Raw genomic sequence first — 19,340 nt, 5'->3', positions numbered from 1 at the left:
AACATTTTCATAGAAGAATTAAAAGTGGTGTTTAGAAAAGATTTTGAAACTCCCACTGGTCCATATCTAGATTCCACATTAAGACCATCTTCAACGTGAAAATAACTTTTAAAGAAATTTTTTGGCACTAAAGTAATAAAATCCATTGCTGTGGTTTTTAAGCTGGAGGAGTCATATAAACAATTCTCCTGGAAAGCAATATCATTTTTAGAGAGTAATGAAAAGTCTTAATCACAGTCTATTTAGAGAAAAAAAAATTATCAATACGTTGAATGTTATTTTTCTTATCCCTGAGTCTCATTTTAATATAGAAGAAAAAATAGTGTATACAGTAGGACATAACATCCAATTTGGAGCTTCAGATAAATAACACCTGCTCCTTAAGTACTACCAGCATTAACTAAAGCTGAGACTATAATGATACCAAAAGATTTTCTTTCACATAAAAACACATATAGAATTTCTTCAGGAACCTATAAACTTTTGAATATAACAGTAACCAAAATCAAAAGGAAATAAACATAACCATGCAAATTTCATCTGGTACGATATCCTTAAACTCTTTCCTATAACTATTTATGTAAGATTTCAGAGGCTTTAAGATGTTATACAAATTCATTAAAGAAAATAAATAAACATACTTATTTCATAAAACTCTAACTAGATACATCCTAACAGGCATCTTTGTCATTACATATCCCCACAGAATCTGGATATTTATCCTCCTCACCCAAAGTCAAAGTCATTTGATTATGTTCGCCCAGATGTAGCATACTCAATGATACAGTGCTCTCTTCTGAGAAAAGAAGAGGCAATAAAAGAAATTAGAGATAACAAGTTGCATATTCTACCTGTAGAAACAGGCACCTTACAAAAGCTATGTGCTTAAGTCATTACTCTTGGGATTTGTAAACCTACACTTAGGAGCACTGAACTGAGTCAATAGGACCGAGTTATCCTTAATCATTCTTGTTTAACTTGACCAATTAATAACTAAGTCTTATCCAAGTAGCAAGTTATTTAACTTATATATGAGGCAAACCAAGTATATATTATTTTGGTTTTGAGAAGTGAGAGATATTGACGCTTGACAAAATATTTAGTTAAAATAAACAATAGATATATTTTGATCCATTTAACGGAAATACAAATTGGAAACATTTTTAAAACTAAAGCTCCAAAAGATTAAGGAGCTTTTTTTATTATTAATTAAAGAAAAGAAAGAAATTAACACAACATTTAGAAATCATTCCATTCTACATATGCAATCAGTAATTCTTAACATCATCACATAGATGCATGATCATCATTTCTTAGTACATTTGCATCGATTTAGGAAAAGAACTAGCAAAACAACAGAAAAAGATATAGAATGTTAATATAGAGAAAAAAATAAAAATAATAATAGTAAAAAAAAGAAAAGGAAAAAGAAAAAAAAGACACAAACAAACAGACAAACAAACAAAAAACCTATAGCTCAGATGCAGCTTCATTCAGTGTTTTAACATGATTACTTTACAATTAGGTAGTATTGTGCTGTCCATTTTTGAGTTTTTGTATCTAGTCCTGTTGCACAGTCTGTATCCCTTCAGCTCCAATTACCCATTATCTTACCCTGTTTCTAACTCCTGCTGGTCTCTGTTACCAATGACATATTTAAGGAGCTTTTTAAGAGTTCCAGTCAGTCATAGTGACAAGAGCTAAAATTAGAGCTTTGGGAATGTGGGAGACCAATTGAAAGGTAATGGAAATACATTTTCCTCTTGAGATGTTGGGTTGAGGTTCCTGAAAAACATTCAAATGTCAAGCAAGCATTTAGAACTATGGGCCTGGGGTCCAAGAGGGTGACTGGGGTAGAAGATGAAGATTTAGGAGTCACCGATACCCAGGCCATAGATACAGGCAAAAAATTAGATGACTTCACCAAAGGCATGAATGTAGAGTGAGAAGAGCCCCAAGGATGAAATTTTACATGCCCATTGTTTTAGAAAGAACAAGGAAAAACCCAAAGGAAGGGAGGGACGGGCGGAGGGAAACATATATTTAGCCTGAAATGAGTAAAACAAAAAGTATAAATTATATTTAAGAACAATGGTTTTCCAGGCCCTGGCATCATGGGATTGAGAAAGACTTCTTGACCAAAGAGGGGAGAGAAATGAAACAAAATAAAGTTTCAGTGGCTGAGAGATTTCAAATAGAGTTAAGAGGTCATCCTAGAGGTTATTCTCATGCAGTGTGTAGATATTGATTTTCTGTTTTGGTGTATTAGAATAGCTACAGGGAAATATAGGAACCTGTTGAACTTTAATCCAGTAGCCTTGATTCTTGAAGATGAATATACAACTACAGAGCTTACGCAATGTGATCATGTCATTGTGAAAACCTTGTAACTGCACTCCCTTTATAGAGTAAGAAAATAAAGACAGAAGATTAATAAATAACAGAGGAAGATAAGGAATGTGGGATGCTCTGGGGTTTTTTTTACTTTTACTTATATTTTTATTCTCATTTTTATTGGTTTGGGAGTAATGGAAATGTTCAAAATTCAAATTGTGATGTTGAATGTACAACTATACGATTATAACGTGAACACTGATTGTACACTTTAGATGATTATAAAGTACATGACTGTATCTCAATAAAATTGCATTTGAAACAAAGCAATCATTTTGTTTTCTTTTAAATTTATGAAGACATGTAATTGCTTATATTTAAGCAGAATACACTTGATTGCTAAAAGAACATGCCAAAGTAGACGCAGAGAGGGGTTTCAACTTTTAGGTAGAATGGGGAGTAGGTCACAGGAGGCCAATCAATATTCTCACAACCAAATATTATAAAAAGGTGTCTAAAGCACAAACATCTTTATAGGGATCAGAGATGTGAAATCAAGGAGAATTGGACAAACTAAATTTCCTGAGGAGGGAGAAGGTTCTAGAGGTGAGTTAACGAGAAATAAGCGAACATTTACTGTTCTCTGACATGAGGCAGAGGGAAAGTTATGATTATAAAATTAAAGGGACAAACCTATGCTTGTTTTCCCCAGCGGAAAAAGAGAAAGTTTTGAAACTTGCTTGATAAAAAACAAAGTCCACTGAGAAACAATTATACAAATTATTGCTGACTTATTAGAAACAATGGAGGGTATCATACAATAGAACAACTTTAAAGCACTAAATGAAAAATAAAGCTGCCCACCTATGTTTCCAAATCCAATAAAAATATACTTCAAAGGTAAACGCATAATGAAGACATTCTCAGGTAAATGAAAACAAGTTTTCATCTCCACTATAAGAAATGCTAAAGGAAAATATTAGATAGAAACTCATGTCCATGGAAGGGGAATGATGACCAGAAATGGCAAATGTGGGTTTAATAAAACAGTTAATTTCATTAAAAGGTATATAACTATTTGAAGCAAAATATAAATAGCATGAGATTTATAACATATGAAGATTTAAAATAAAATAAAACAATTGTACAAGGCCAGTAAATGAACTACAAATAGAACTATACAATTGCAAATATAAGAAAACAGTTGTACAAGGACAGTAAATGAGCCACTGATAAAGAACTATACAGTTCCAACTTTCTCGCATGTTACAGAAAGTGGTACAAGGCAGGGAGGTAGGGGTACATATTGTAATCTCTGTGACAGCCACTGAAAAATAAAAAATAAATTTTTAAAAGGCAATAGAAGAATTAAAATGAAATTCTAAACATATTCAACTAACCCCAAAGAAGGCAGTAAAGGATAAACAGAGGAGGGGGGGAGCGCCCCATCAAAAATGTCAGAGTTGCAGTTGTTACACATTCTATTCCAAATTTAAACTTTTTCAGTCTGCTTAATATAAACCATTATATATAAACCATCCAACTGGTTTTTAAATCCAATTCGTATTTACCTGATGACTAACGATGGTGAGCATACCATCTTTTGTGTTGTGTTTTAACCATTTTAAAAATGTTTTTCTTAATTTTTTTATTATTGAAAATCATGATTGATAAATGTCATCTTTTTTTAAAAATATGCCTTTAAAGAAAAATAACTGATTACAAATGGAAAATTTTTTTTTTTAATCAACACAACTGAATCAACCCTCTCTGATGCTTCCTTTTCAATTACCTCATAAGTGGATCTTACCAGGTTTCATGCTTTGCCCACTATTACTACTCCCCTAGATTTTAATCTTCTCTTGTCATTTCAAAGTCAATAAGCATATGCTGATGACTTATTAAATTTTACATATATTACCAGATTCCATCTAATATGTTTTTAAAAGTCACCTTTGACCAGTAAGTCCACTCCTAGCCATTAAGCTTTAAAGGCAGAGATTTAGGCAGACATTGGCCCCCCTGACACTCTAACACCCAGCCCTGTGCTAGGCATTTTGCAGGCCCCATAACTGAAATGAATTGAACCAAATATTCAAGAACAGAAAAAACTTTGCCTAGTTTTATTGTTAGCAACATATATGTAATTACACTTCCTGTAGCACTACAGATAAAACTAGAATGAGATAAAGCATTCAAAGCTATTCAGTTTGCATTATGCTACAAGGAACACGTGTGTTTCTGCAATGCATATGCTAATGTGTGTATGCTCATATATTTTTAATAATGTGTATTTTTAAAACTGAGCACTCTGACATAAACACAATAACCTGGATTCAGTAAAGTCAAACTAAGCTGCCATGTTACATACATATGAGGATATAAAATATAAATTTTGGTATAAGTAGACTTATACACAACCCTAAAACTCACTGGCAATTTGTTTAAGTCCATTGTTTCTGTGTATCATATTTAAAATACAACAATGCAATAATTTAGATGTGCAGAAATTTTTAGTGTAAATTCATACATACATATATAGGTTGCAAATAGTATTTATTAGTTTCAATATAGACAGATGTTTCTGGAATAACTATAACATTATAAAAATACATATATGTCAAAATATTTGTCTTTCTCCCTTAAAAAGATATTTTGGTATAAGTACTGAAAAATAATCAATTTTCTTAAAATTTTAGGTGAGGAGAATAATCCTGAATAAATATGAATTATAGGATAATTCTTGTGTTAAAACCAAATAATAATAAACTTCCATTTCAGTCAGATGATCCAACTCAAGCCATGACTCTCAGACTATCTCAAACTGTCTACCCAATGATTTTTAAATTTAATGTATTTCATCATATGTAATCACTGAATTATAATTTTGCAACAATAATGTTTTTTCTTTGCAGTGAAAAAACTTCTTACATTTGTTTTATTATTAAAAAAACAAACTTCGTTTTTCCAAATAGCTTTATCACCCAAGCTGTTTAAATTTCAGCCCAAGTCCTAACTCTGGAAGAGAAATGTTTCAAGCAACATTCTCTCGCAGAATATGAAATTATAAACAACATCTATGGGGATGAAGGAAGAAATGAAATATGAAGGAAAAATATGACAATGACAAATATAATACCAGTAAGTAATTTAACCTTATTCTAAAACATTTTTCTTTCCCATCCAAAAGAAAAAAAAAAAAGATTACTCTAAACTCTTCTGAAAGACAGAGGGAGATAGTGGCAGGATAGTTGGTTTGTAATCACAGCACAGATATCAACTAAAAGTATTACCTATTTCCAGTAAAAGTTGATGTTATGGAGGTTCTTTTAACAGAACTACTTCTATCACTTCTGTTCCCCAGCCAAAGTAATGGTCCTTAAAATGAGAGAGAATTTTAGCAATAAAAGTTAGGAAATGTATTGAATTTCATAAGATCCTTGGAAAACATTTTAAAAATTGAATCTAAATTTTATTATAATAACAAAACCATTATTTATATCTCATAAATGGAAGGCACATAATTTAAAAATATTTGATATTTTAATGACTTATCTGCAAGAGGTTTTCCCTATAACTTCCTCAAATATGTTAGTAAAGAGTACTGGCATGGTATTTATATACAGACCACACATGGATTAGACAGACAAGCGAAAACTAATGATTTCTCAAAAGAGTAATGGAGTCAGCAAATGAAAGTCAAATAATTCTGGTTTAAACTGCTGACTCAGTTTATGTGCTCAAATAGTTTACCTCTCTTATTCGATCTTTATACATCATACCTCTATTTAATTTTGTTTGAGATGACATTAAAACTACGGTAAGTGGCATGAAGCAGCAAGGATGTTTAGAACTGGATGGATGCAGGGAAAAAGGAAAGCACAGAGGTCCACATTTGGAATATTTAAGTGACAGAAAGAGGGCCAGTTGATCAGAACTTCGTGAGCAAGGTTGCAAGTGGTCCAAAGTATGGTAATGAAGCAGATCAAAAAGGATGTGGCAAAACATGGAAAAGACAAGACATGGTTTTTAATCTGAGAGAAACAGAGAGACATTGGAGATAAGTATCACAGTTGTGTTTATCTGAGTGTGCTATGGAAAAATGGATTTTATGAGCAAGAATGCAAAAAGAAAAACCAGGAGTCCAGAAAAAAGACAAGAGATGGTGATGAGGCAAAAAAGGGTGACAGAGAAGAAGTTGAGATTTGAACAAATTCCAGGTATATATCTATATTAGAGTATCTCTCAGAACTTTCTGCAAAACTAAACACAGGTAGGAAAGGAAGAAAATTGTGGATAAATTCTAGACTTAAGGCCTGAATAATTAAGTGGATGCTAGTGCCATTTACTCATATGGAAAGACTAAAGGAGGATTTTGGTGGGAAATCGAGACCTCTTTTGGATGTGTTAGGTTTGAGATATCTATTAAATATCCAAGTGGTTAACTAAATAGTTATTTGGACCTCTAAAGTTGGTAGTTATGGAGAGGTCAGAAGAAAAGATAAAAATATAACAGTCATAAGCAAACAGATGGTTATTTAATGAAGAAGTTAGATAATGATTATTTAAGACAAGAGAAAAAAAAATGTGTCCCAATACCAAAAGAACTTATCCCAATACTGAGTCCTGGAATATGTTAATATTTAAGAATAGGGGACAACAGCAAAGGAATATGGAAGAGAGTGGCCAGTAAAATGGTGGAAAAAATAAAAGAATATTGAATAATTAAAGCCTGAAGTAAAAAATGTTTCAAGAAAGAGGGGAGGGCAATTGAAGCAAATGCTCCTGAGAAATGAAGTAAAAATGAGGGACTTAGCACCATAGAGTAGTGAAATGGCAGGAACCGAAGCCAACTGAAGCTGGTTAAGTTGAGATTAGAGGTTAGAAATGGGAAACATTTATAGGCAACTCTTTCGCTAGGTTTTGTTGTTAGAGTGAGAAACAAAATAGGTGATGCCTGGAGAGGGAAATGTAATCAGGTTATTTTGTGGATTTGTTTTAGGCTTATTTATTCATTTGTTTTTATGATATACTATATTCAAGCATGTGTGTCTACTGAAGGGAATATCCAAGATAGAGGGAGAAATGAATGTGGCAGGAGACAGCCAATAATTGCAAGAAGGAAATTCCTGAAAAAGCTAAAATAAATGTGATTCAGGATACTAGTGGAGGGGTTGGTATTTGATACGTGCAAGGCTTCTCCAGTCATCATAAGAAACAGCTATTGAAAATAAGATTAATTCATTCCCAGTCTACATTTCTGAATACACCATGGTGTCACCTAATAAAATGTTGCACATCAAGAGCATTTCAAAAAAAGATTCAAAGTATCCCACATGCCATATCATTTCATCTTAAAAATCTTCTTTGGAGACTAGAAGAAAAGCATTTATTCATTAGTCATTGATTTGTTAAAGTTTTACTGATTACAATTTCCGAAATAGAGACAATTCTTTAGATAGACCCATGAAAACAAAACTTAAAAAGGAGTTAAAATAGTGGGCCACAGAACATATCAACTATCATTATTATCAAATCAATATTAATTATCATGCAGCACCTTAGTGGATACCATGATTCTTTATCCATTTATAAATATAAATGATAATTCAAAATACCACAATGTTGTATTTTTATAGGCATCACATTGTGATAAACTACTGTCAAACTGAAGAGCAAGATTTTACTGATTTATAATGTAAATGCTTCTTCAGTGGTTATTCCACATTTTAACTATAATCTATAAACACAAGAAGTTACTGCTAATTGATTCAGTGGCATTGATAACTCTGCTTCCTGTTGGTTGCATATTGGTGATTTTACAAGCTAAATTATTTCTTTAGTTCTTAGTCATGCTTATTTACTTGAATGAATATTCTAGGAATTGTAACTGTTACTCATTTTCAAGGAATAGGCCAGACACTGGGACAAATGACGCCTCCATCCATGTTCTACAGTCATGTTTATTAATCAAATTAGAAAAGCTTCCTAGTATTTTTAGACAGCTCTATTAGAGAACATCACAAATTCATGGTAGCTGGGAGTTGGCAAACTACAGCTCATTGACCAGATCCACCCCACTGTATATTTTTGCAAATAAAAGGTTAATGGAACACAGCCAGGCCCATTCATTCACATATTATCTATGAGAGCTTTCAAGCTACACAAACTGAATTAAATAGTTGTAGCAAAGACCATATAGCCCACAAAGCTGAAAATATTTACTATCTGGTCTTTTACATACACAGTTTGTCTGCTCCTTCTTTGCCCTGTTATATTACCATGTTGTGCCAATCAAAGCAACAAATTCAGAAAAATCTAACTTACCACCTATCTTCACCAGTTGTTAGAATAGAACACTTTTCCCCAGGATAAAATAAACACAACAGTGTTAATGGATAGAATTTAGTACATATCATAACAATCTGTAGAAATACGAGGTAAATAAAGGTATTGATTGTTAAATGTAAGATGCTGATATTTGAGAGATGTCATAGCTAAACTTCAATGCATATATTCCAGAAGAGAACATCATTATAGAAAAAAAATAGAATTAGTGAATATATTATGGAATCTACTAACTAATTGTGGAATGAACCCTAATGAATTAGAATGGGCAATAACAAAAAATGTAATTGTACTTAAAAACAATAATGCCTTATATATAAATCTTTTCTATGATTCTTCTTAAATTGTTGTAGAAAATATAATTACAAAATATGTATTCAAAACATGTAAACCACTAATTTTCCACTTGTAAAAGCCTGATTCAAAAAGCAATCTACATTATGGTTTACTTAAGCTTTGCAACTACATTAAAATATGATAGTATATACACAACAGCTTGTTAACAAGATTATCATAACATCAAAATCATAATGTGGCACTTCAATTACGGATACTTAAAATTAAAGCTAATCCTCACAGTACCAATTTTTATCTCCTAAATAATTTTAGCTATTAGCTGCTCATTCAAAGTCTGTATCTAAAATGATAAGCATTCTTGAGTAATGACTTAGGTCTGCACTTTTCTTTGATAGCAAAACAAAAGCTGTATTCCTTCCTTTCTATTCTTTAATATATAATCTTTTAATGTTAAAGGAAAAATGAAATCTTTTTTTCTGAACTTGGCTCACCGTTTTTAATTTGAATTGTTGTTGATGTCTTTGTTGTTGTTTTAAATAGAAACACGTTATATATCAATGGTGCCTATTTACTTTTCTGGTTTTACCATTTCAAATTTATCAAGTTGTTATAAAAACGGCATTCAGAAAATTGTCCGAACTTTCTTCTGCAAATACTGCTTTTAAATAACATTGCCTAATACATGGTGTTTAATGGCAAAATCCTTAGATTAATGAGCATGAAAACACACTTTATAAATAAATAATTGAAATAACCTATCCTGATTTCAATTGTGCAGCAGGTTCACAGAATTTATCATTGATAACTATGTAATCAATATTTCTCATACTCAAGTTCTAATTAAAGTTTAAAGTAGAGGAATGATTCTAAATTAAGTTAGTTCCAATTAATATATGCCAATTGCTAACAAATCCAGAAGTACTGTTGCTAAGCATATATTTGGCTTTATTAGACATTAGTAAAAATTAATGTAAGACTTTCTTACCATTCCCCAGGAATGATGGGGGAATTACCTTTGAGCCACCTGAAACTGTTAAATTTTGCTTTCACTCACCCCTGGAGAAGTGAAAGTTACATTCCTAATTTATGTGGTAATAATGATATCAAATGTGCGTGTGTACCTGTATAGAAAGATAAGCACATATATAATGTATATACATACATATTACACAAATTATGCAAAATTACTTACATAAATCACATGAACATAATTACTTATATTTTCATGTAATTATTTTCCTAAAACCCTACCCCCATACTTTGACCTGCATTGCAATGATATTAGAGAAGCTGTACCAACATCATCTGGAAAAAGTGATAGTGTGCTTTTGTCTTTAGATTTCAAAATATCTAAAGGTATTCAGAATGGTTCCCCTATTCTTGTGTGAGTTAGCATAAACCAAACCAAAGAACCTACAACGGGCAGGCTGGAATATTTGATTACCTATTATAGGAATGATAAAGACAAAAGATTCTCTTCTGCAGAGGAGACAAGAGGACACTCTCATACTCTGCTGATTTGGGAGACTGGACTTTAACGAGATTCCTACTGATCCATTTAGTGAAAGAAAACTTGGAGAAATGTAATTAAGATAGGATCAAGAAATTTGATTAAAATAGGAAAGAGCTACACATTGCTTCTGAATCTAATTTCCCAGGTCAAACTTTTAGTGCAAAACACACACACACACACACAGAGGAGTTATACTGATTTCAAAAGTAATTTATGCATATTGCTGGAAGCATTGAAAATTAAATATGTTAAAATCTTAAATCACCTGTATTTGCTGATATCACTATATAACATACAAATAGTCTTAAAATTTGCATTTACTTCCTACTAGTAAACAACTTACTGATTACATTAGCAGTTTTGTCATTTATTTTCTTAATACTTTCTCATTGTATTTTATTTATTTTACATTCTTCTTCAACGCCATTCTGAATTTCTTCAAAACATATAACTTCATATATATTCTCTAAACTACTTAGTTGACTAGTCTTAAAATATTGAAGCTGCCTTCCCCCTCTCCCTTTTTTAATATCATAAAACAATTTCATTGAACCTCAGTGTACATGAATCCTTTTTATCATACTCGATACACCTGAAAGCAAAGGAAACTCCAAACTACTGTGGCAGTGCAAATTTTCCTTGACATGGAGCTTTTAAAAATATATATAATATATACTCATATATGTATATATATATATACACACACACACAGAAACACAAACAACAAATACATACATATGTAAACACATACATACATATATAAGATTTACCTACATAGATAGACATAAATGTATACACATATACTATATACACACACATGAGTTTATCTCGTGTACAGAACTAGGTTAAAAAGATGATGATATTTGTATCTTTAAGCCTTATTCAGTTGAAAATAATTACTCATGGAGACAGCCTTTTACTGCAGTTCATGTAGAAATACTAGTTAAAGAAATATCACTGTAGTTTAACCACTATGCTTAGTAAGGAATGCAAGAAATTACGCAGTAAAAATAATAAACAGCTAAAAGAATATCTATGTATCAGAGTAACACAACGCTTAAAGCAGATGGTAAAATTCCCAGTACTACTGGATAACTAATAGAGGGATGAAATTAAAACGTACTTTTGGCTAATACATGTAGAAAGGAAAAACTGACAGAAAAAGCTCTTATGCATGCCTCAATGAAACATTTAGGTTGTCATTTATATTCCTTCCACATAGAAAAATCTATGAATCTAAAGTAAAGAAACAAGCACATTAAAGCAGTTTTAACCTTTTGACACAAATAATATTTAGAACATTTTGCATCTCTTGAAAACTATTTTCCAACTTTATATAGTTATACTTACATTTTTAACCCTCTATAAATAACTGGGTTTATGATGCACCTACAATTACTATTACACACACCAGAAAAAAAGCCAGCGAACATAAATTTTGTAACTCAACATCACCATCTAGTGGCAAAATTCCTAACACGTGACAAAGTCGAGCAAAAAGTAAGACTAGATCTTAGAGACCTGTGCTGCTGTTATTTCTCTGATAATCATCTAAATGTAACAGCTCTCACTGAAAAGACTTGACTCTGCAAATAAAATACATCGAATCGACAATGTTTATACTCCATAAAGGCAATTTAAATTCTAGCCGTAGAAGTATATACATAAATATAACCAATTTATACTTTTGTGTATTAAGTCACAGTAAACAAACTCCTTATAGCACTAATACTTTCTAGTGCCTAATTGCCTCTGAAACCGAAAAGGTGATTAAGAAATGCAATGTTACAAAGGCCCCAACTTTCCTTTTGAAACCTAAAATGTATTTCTGGGGCTAAGATAGGTGCAAATTATGATAATGCAGAAATCATATCACCTTGGCATGATCAGAGGGTTGCATTGGCAGAGACAGAGAAAACATGGTGAAGAGAAGTTGAGAATTTTACTCTAAATTCCCTATTATCATTCTACAGACCAGAGTCATTTGAGCTAGAGACGATGGATTTTTTTCTGTCATTAAAATGTTTTTTTCTTACGTCATCATTTTCAAAAACCCTGTTCAAGAGTTCCACACAAGCAAGCACGACAATGAGCTCTGTATAAGAAATATTCCCTCTGGTATTCAACATTCTAACTCTACACTGAAGTTTTTCAGTCAATCCCATTAACTATGTATGACATTTGTAAATTCCTTGAAATATTCACTATACACCATTAAATGAAAATATGTACAAATGTTATGGTATTTTGTATTTTGATTTTATTGTTTAATAAATTAGAAAATATTGTATGTTATCCATATTCCTCACATCAATCCTATGCAATTTTTAATCCTACTTTGTAAGAGTAAGATTAAAGAAAGATTAATTTACCTAAGATCAGTCTCAAAAGTGATTCTTACCATTTACCCTATTATTCCTTTTGATATTTTGTTCTTTTCATTTTTCCACTTCTTACTTCATTATTTTTCTAATCATTCATAAAATATACTTCTATTATAGAAAATTTAGAACAGAAAATTACAAGTCTGAAAAAAAAAGCATCTGTAAGCCTGCCATTGAGATGTAATAAATATTTTTGTTATGTTTCAGCTCTTTTTTTCTCTGCATTCTTTACATTCAGTTTAGATCATCCTCTACATAAGATTTTGTTTCTTGATGCTTTCAATGAACATTGTGACACAAGAATTCTTGTATCACTAAAAACATTGTGTTACAGATCATTTTAAGGGCCAGATAAAATTACAAATGCCACAACTTACCATATACCATGCAAACAAATTACATCTTAATTTCCTTATTTGTTCCCTTAATAGTAGACACTTAGGTTTATTCAACTTTTTTTTTTACTTTTATAATCTGTAGTGTGAAAATCAGGTTTAGATTGTCCATAACTTCTCTTATTTCCATATAACATATTTCGAAGTTAAATTAATATGAGAAAGAACATGAACATTTTAAAGTTCTGAGCACTACTGACAAACTAGTTTCTTAAAAATGCTGTACTGATCCCCTCTCTGTGAATTCTGATACTATGAGAATGGCTGCCTTACCATTTCACTTCTGGCATTCAAAAATCTCCTCCATCTTCAATTGCAGTAATATTGATAAGTAAGAAAGTACTATCTTTCTATTATGATGTATATTACTTTGTTTTCCATTAGAGTTGGATATTTGCAAGGGTTGATTTGTCATACCTTGCCCAATTATCCATTGCGCATCTAATTTTTTTTTGTCTACTTATGGCAAATACCAAACACTGATATTGTCTTCAAATTTGGTGATCTTTTTCCATCTACAAAAACTGTTGAAAACATAAGCAAAGCTGAGTAACTTTTTCAACTGCTTTTCAGCTTATTGTCTCCTTCCTATCCAAACTCAGGAGAAAGTCACTTCCACAATCTACTGGACTTTTGCTGTTTCATTTATTTCATTCAACTCTTTAATAAACCTGAGATTTTCTTTGTCTTGTGTGAGGTGAAAATATAAGGTGTTTTTTTTTAATTCCAAAGAAAACTCTCTCATACCATTTGCTGAGTGATTCAACATATCCGGGATGATTTGGGGTACTTTATCACATAACGTCATAGGAGTTGATGTAGGGCTACTGATTCCATCTCACTGCTATGTCAATATATTCTTTTTGCAATTACACAATTTTTAATGATGCTTATATTTTATTCTTCATACTAATAGGCAGGAACTTGCAGGTTTCGATATCTGATAGAGTGTATGCTGCTGTTCTTGATAAAACATTGTATGTTTTTATCAAGTTATTCTTTTAAGGAAGGCCAAAGTTATTGCATTGATATTCCACTCCTTTAACACAAACCCACAAACTAACCCCTTAAAGAGTCTTATACAAAGTATTTCATCATCAAATAACTTTTGAAATGTTACATGTTTTCTAAACAGTTTGACTTTATATACATATCATTTAACATTCTGCATTTATTATTGCCACTTCTATCTTTAAATTTTAAAATTGTACTTATTTGGGTTATAAAGATTATTCCTAAGTGTTTAATGACTTCCGTTCGTAATATCAATTAAAACCACTAACTGGTTGCAGGTAATACATAGAAAAGCTCATGAAATTTCATATTAATCTGGAATCTGGTCACATTACTAAATTATTTTGTTAATTCTGAGGGTGTTTTCATTTCATTGTTAAATCTCTTGAATTTTCTCGATATAAATCATGTCTTTAGCGAATAATGGTCGCAATGTCTTCTATTTCAAGTCATACTTGCTAGTTTTGATTTCGCATCCATTATTTGTTATGAATCTACCTTCTGGTTTTCTAAGACAGCTTGTTACTTGTGTGCTACCTGTGCAAATGTAGTGTAGTGTTACCCCGGCATCCCCACTGGTGAGAACCCATCACTGAGAGTTGGTCAAGTCTCACCTTAGCAACACAAAACTGCCTGGAGGGGCATCCCTCTAGCACAGCACTGTCCAAAGCACAGCTACTAACCAGGTGAGCTATTTAAATTCAAATTAATAAAATTAAAAATTCAGTTCTCCTATTGCACTAGCCACATTTCAAGTGCTCATTAGCCATAAATATAGAACAGCACAGATAGACATTTCCATTATCACAGAAAGTTCTCCTGGACAGCAGTGCCCTAGAAGTCTCCGCTGGGCCCAGAACCCTGGACAGGAGTGCCCCATAATTTCCTCTCAAGCACATTATTTTACAGTCCTGTTTAACGCTGCTGGAGCAGGCTATTAAATTTTTTATGCCCAAAATATGCTTCTCTCTGATGCAAATTTTCCTAAGCTCAATATTTTCTTAGGCATCTGGTCTAGATATTCTTCCTTTCCGATTGAATGCACTATTCTTGGAAATCACGTCTTCCTATCATTCCAACAAATACTGAAAGGCTAACGAATTCCAAATGTGCACAGCAACCCCCTCCTGAGCTATAAAATTATATTTTCCTTCTGCCTGTTGCACGTCTACATGAGTTTACCGTAGCTATTTCAAAGTCATCTGAAAATCAAAATCATCTTCTTTATCCTCTTCTTCCTTCTCTCCCCTTACCTCAATTAACATCAATATTAATGTCTATCCAAATACTCAAAATATTTCCCTTGATGAATATTTCTTAACTTTATGTATTTAATAACTCAACAAATGGTTATTGAGGATCCACTATTACGCAAGTACTATGGTAAGATTACAAAGGAAAGCAGGTTAGCAAATGGAGTTTTCTATCTACTGGAACTGACAAATGATAAAGTAAGAATAGCATAGAATGATATGTGACATGATAATGCAGGAAAAAGGGGCAGATAGCTGAGTGCTCAGTCTAGGATAAGTAGAGGAAAGGAGGTTGAACTTTATTCTAAAAGCATAAGAAAACATTTAAAAACGCTTTAAACAGGGTGGCATAGAGTAAGTCAGGTTTATAATTTATTGAGGCTGAGTCACAAAATCTCATCCATTCTACTTTTATACTTCTAAATTTCTTAAACTCACTCCCCTCAGTTGCCTTTACCAGTAGGGTCACTATCTCTCTGGCACTCTCTTTCCCTCCACTGCGCCCTCCACTCTGCTGCCAAAATCAACTTTTTAAAAATAATTTTTTTCCCATCCTGGGCATGGGTGAAACACCTAGTCCTTCCCCAGCTTTACTGAACCAGCATATTCCAGAGAAGGTGTAGATCCTGGTGCTCTTCATGTAGCAGGGCTACAGGTGTGGGATCAGAGGGAAGTATGGAAGGAGTCTAAAATGAGTAAGGAAGGGTGATACTAACCAAGAAACAGGATCAAGAGTACAATGGCCAAGACTGGTCAGGCAGAGAGACTGGATGAAGCAGCAGAGCTTCTTTTCTGTTTAAAGCACATAAAAATATAAGAAACTTAACCAGCAAGGAGGTACTCAGCATGGTGAAAGGCTCCCACAGAGCAGACACAAGATGTCAAAGTTGAGACGCAACCCAGCGCTGGTCTAACTTCTCCGGGTTTAGACATGATCAAGACAAGACCACTATCATGGACCCCTGGCAGTGCCTGTGGGCTACAGAGGTCAAGTTACTGAGTGAAGTCATGTTCCCATAACCACGCTATGCTGCACCCGTGGACAGAAAGGGAAGTTACCACGCAGTATTTGGGGCCAGAGACTAAACTCAAGAACTGGACCATCAGTCATCACATCAAGCATTTGATTTTCATATCTGTCTTCCCTATTAGACTACTGCTCTTTGAAAGAAGAAACTGTTTCACTCTTATCTGTAACTCCATTACCTGACATAGTACAGAAACACAGTGTTTAATAGGTGAATGAATAATTGGATGTATCAACACATTGTACCTTCTTCCTCTATTCCAACTCTACGGATCTATAAAATTATATGTATAATTTAGACATTAATTATTTTAATTACCTTCCTTAAAAACTATAATGAATCTCCTACATAATTTTAAAAATTTTACCATGATGTACTTATACTTTATATGTAACGGCCTCTAGAATATACTAATAAACACATTTCTACCAAGCCTCCAGTAACCAGACCCTATACTAACTGAGGCTTTTGGAAAATTATTCACCCTGTCTCACACATACCCTCAACCATCTCTGAGATTCTGAACTGCCCCCACCATCCCTGTCAACCTCACCCTGCTCCATTTCCACCGAGAATTGATGGTACATGATGAAGTGTCACTGATAGAAAAATTCTGCCCATGTGAGTTTTTTTGGAGAACATACAATCAGAAACACTTAGAAATATTTGTTCTTTATCACATCAGACCACTTGCTGTTCCTGGAATGTGTCTTGCATCTTCAACCCTCCATGCTCTTGCTCTCTGCCATCACTTTGACCTGCAATACCATCTATCACTCAAGGGCTAGATGAAATTTCTCAGTCTCTCCATAGTCTCTTTGATGCATTCACCGTTATCATAGGAAAAAGTGATCATAGATGAGAAAGCAATTAATTTTTCCACCTTCAAGAATTCTCGTTCTTTTAGTCACATTGCAATATAGCATTTGTTTGTTTGTTTCCATATTCCCACTTATAAAAGAATGAGCTCCTGTTATGTTTTCCAGAGCAAAACAAAGCAAACGAACAAACCAACCAACCAAACAAAAAAACCCTGGCTCACTATACTAAACTGTTGAATGCTATTTACTACTAATTGTGATTTAAATGTGTTTAGAAAATCCAAACATAACCATTAATGTGTGTGCGTTTGTGCACGTGTGTATAAAAATGCCATCAATGTAAAAAAACTGCATTCCATAGCCATATGATTAAATGGCTTAAATGATCTGGAATATTACTTTATTTCATAGAATGGGTGTTCAAGAGTTCACATAGCCAAGTATATCTGTTTTGAGATGGGGAACTGCTTTTTGAAAAGCAAGATATCCCAGCAAATTCTAAAATGGTAAGTATTACAAAATCTGGCAGAATGTAATAACCGCTTCATACATACTTCCCCCATAATTCAATTCAATTTGTTTTTTTCTTGATTTTAAATTTCTTATCCTGATTACATGTCTTTTCATCAATCATTTTCTTTCCCTCACTCACAGCTATTTCCATTCACATTGCCACTTTGCAATTCCTTCTGTCTATGTTTTTGGCCTATGTTTTGGCCCAGTTCTTTTATTCAAAGCCTGAGAGCTGCATTCTCTTTGTTTTCCTGTGTGTCTGTGTGTTTACTTCAAAATGAACAGATATAAAACTACAGAGAATAACAGTGGCTTACTAAATAATTATTGGTATGCACTTTCAATATATTTAAAATTATTATAATAAGCAGGTACAAAAAAATGATGTGTTCAATTTAAAACTGTGGTAGTTTTAGGTGGAGGATAAAGACTATATTGAAAAACAGAAGTTAATCCATAATTTCTGCATTGATTTGTTCCACAATCTATTTTACATCTTATTTCTAACTGACTACTATTTACAATGGCTTAAACTTTCTGAGAATGTCTGATTGCATTTTATATCAATACAAATTCTTTATTGTGTATTCAGTTTTATTTTTTGCTCTTTTTTATTAGTAAAGACAGTAACAATAAAATAGGCTCACTTGCTCCAGCTGGTAATTTCTCAGTTCTAGTAATATATTATTCCTCTTTTTGTGACATCATAATCATCTATACAGAAGTACCATGTATCTTTGTGTAGAAGCTACTGTTTCCATTAAATTTAATTACCTCCCCCTGTGGTTTTAAATAGAAGTGGCTTCAAAATGAGGGCAGCGTCTATTAAATTTAATTACTTTCCCCTGCTGCTTGCATGGTAAAAGGGAGGTTACTAAATGAAAGCAGCTTCTAAACTAAGGTATATGGTAACTGTGTGATAGTAATAACAAAAATCACGTCTAAGCTGCCCTTCCAGCAAGACTCTTATGTCTTTCCTTTCTTTTATTTTAAACGTTTTTTTTTTTAAGTCTGACTTCATAATTTAAAAATAGGCATTAAGGTGGAAGGAAATATATTTCAAAATTCAATTTTAGTTTCATAGACTAAATAAAGGAAAATGCACGACTTCTTAAAGATAATGGAAAATATCCCACTTGATGGTTCAAGCTCAGAGCTTTTATGATTAATATCATTTGTTGCTGTTTTCTAGCTCTAAAAATAGTGATTTTTATTCCTTACACATTTTGAATGTGTGGTAAAAAGGCTTCCTTAATTTTAATCAAAAGGATTTAAACATTGCTTCTCTAAAAGTTATTAAAAAGGCATCAAGTTTGGCGGTATTTCTGAGAAACATTTAGAAATAGTAATGCTAAAAAAAGTGAAAAGAAAACAGGATTAAGTTCATTATAGACGACGGTATTTGAAAAAAAGTTAATCTATAGGCTTTGTAATAGTCTA

At 32.6% G+C, this 19,340-nt stretch overlaps 1 protein-coding gene across 1 annotated transcript in view; it reads right to left on the bottom strand.

The window, feature by feature from the left end:
- The window catches only part of DPYD (dihydropyrimidine dehydrogenase), a 961,456-nt gene that overhangs the window by 783,796 nt on the left and 158,320 nt on the right, over positions 1 to 19,340 (bottom strand).

This window comes from Tamandua tetradactyla, chromosome 11 (assembly GCF_023851605.1).
Source record: "Tamandua tetradactyla isolate mTamTet1 chromosome 11, mTamTet1.pri, whole genome shotgun sequence".
NCBI lineage: Eukaryota > Metazoa > Chordata > Mammalia > Pilosa > Myrmecophagidae > Tamandua > Tamandua tetradactyla.
The sequence above is the reverse complement of the archived record's forward strand: the minus strand, read 5'-3'. Positions and strand labels throughout refer to the sequence as shown.